Genomic DNA, 2,004 nt, shown 5'->3' with positions numbered 1-2,004 from the left:
TTGCGTTCTGTATCATTTATTCACTTCATGTGTGTCCCACTTTTCTCCCCAGCGGGGATCCCAAGTGGCTCACAATGTTATCGCCTCCATTTTATCCTCCCACAAACCCTGTGAGGCAGGTGAGTTGTAAGACTGGCCACAGGTAACCAACCAGGTTTCATGGCAGCAGTTTCCACCACCACCACTCATTTTGTGTGTGTGTGTGTCTGTGTGTGTATAAATAAATGAAAAGAAGGATATGGTTGCTTGGCAGAGGCAAGCAGTAGCAAGCTGGGGAATGCCTGGCGATTTTGGGGGTAGAGATTGCCTTCTGATGCACTTCTGGTGATATCAGGGGGTGTATGACATATGCAAATGAGTTATCCTAATGAGCTCCAGCCCCTGTTTCCCTACATAATTAACTCTGCTTCTCTTTCTCCCTTGGCTTTCAAGAGCTTAGGGGTACAAAATGCCCTAGGGGTGCTGGTGGGAAGGTATGTGAGAAGTCCCCAGTCTTCAACAGCAGTTCTACTCCAGTCAGATATGGGATATAGATCTCTTATTGAACACTGGTGGCTGGACCGCAAGGCCTGTCAGCCCATTCTCTTGGCTTGCTTTCAGCTGACCTCTGAGACCTCTAACAGCAGGAGGAATCCAGGAAATACTGACGTCACCGTAACGGTTTTAGGCGCCAATGCGTTAGTCTTTTATTGCTATTAGGAATAATGTTGTAAGCTGCCATGAGCCTGCCTCGGCAGGGAGGGCGGGGTATAAATTTAATAATCTTAAACTTAATAGATTCTGTATTGTGAGATGTATTATTAAATGCTTGTATGTTTGTAGGAGCCAGAAAACAGCTAACTGTAACTGCTCTAAGTTATTTTATATTTCCAGCAACTTTAACTATGCCAATTTCCTAAGCTATATTTTAAGACAGAGAATGCTTACAAGGGTGTGTGGGAAAGGGGGAGGGACAATGGCTCAGTGGTAGAGCATCTGCTTGGGAAGCAGAAGGTCCCAGGTTCAATCCCCGGCATCTCCAAAAAAGGGTCCAGGCAAATAGGTGTGAAAAACCTCAGTTTGAGACCCTGGAGAGCCGCTGCCCGTCTGAGAAGACAATACTGACTTTGATGGACCAAAGGTCTAATTCGGTATAAGGCAGCTTCATATGAATATGAATAGTCATATGAATGAATATAAAAAATGTGTGTGTGTGTACCATAAATATCATATAGTAGGTGATATTTCCACCTCTCCGCAGCCCATGGCCCAAAGCTTTGCTGTAGGATCTCATAGAATCCCTTCTTAGTGGCTTTCACTTATAAATTTCCACAAAGTCTCTATAAGATGCACTTGCAGTTTTGTCGAGAGGATGCTGCCACTCTTGCTCAAGCAATCTCAGCTCCAGTTTCATCCACTGTAGCTCCGGGGTGTACCATGGAGCCAGTTTGACGTGGGAACAGAGAGGGTGCTGGGGGGGGGGGGGGGCAGATATTGTCAATGGCTTTGGAAAGTTGGCTATGCCAGTCTCCCACCTGAGAAGAGGTAGTCTCATCAGCCTGGATATCGAAGCCCCCCAAGATTAGGAATTTACAGTATTCCAGTGGCCAGCTGGTGGCAGCCTTCAACGGGCCCGATATCTGCCGGTGTGTTAGCTGGTCAGTACAGCAGCCAAATAGCCATGTCCTCCTTTGCATCCCATGCCAGGCCCACACAGTCAGTGTCCCAAAAGTTCCTACCCTACCACAATTTCTGTTAGTCTTCATGGTGCTATTAGACTCTTGTTCTTTTCTAGCGGTACAGAAGAAGAGGAGTTGGTTTTTATACCCTGCTTTTCTCTCCCTTAAAAAGCTTCAAGGTAGCTTACAATCACCTCCCTTTTCTTCCTCACATCAGGCACCTTGTGAGATAGATGGGGCTGAGGGAGCTCTGAGAGAACAAGAACTGGTCCAAGCTCACTTGGCAGCAGGAGAAGTGGATTAGAGTCCACTACTATTAAGCACTTGCTCCCAGCACTGCTAAGTC

Source organism: Heteronotia binoei, chromosome 5 (assembly GCF_032191835.1).
Source record: "Heteronotia binoei isolate CCM8104 ecotype False Entrance Well chromosome 5, APGP_CSIRO_Hbin_v1, whole genome shotgun sequence".
Lineage (NCBI taxonomy): Eukaryota > Metazoa > Chordata > Lepidosauria > Squamata > Gekkonidae > Heteronotia > Heteronotia binoei.
Note: the sequence above shows the minus strand (reverse complement) of the source record.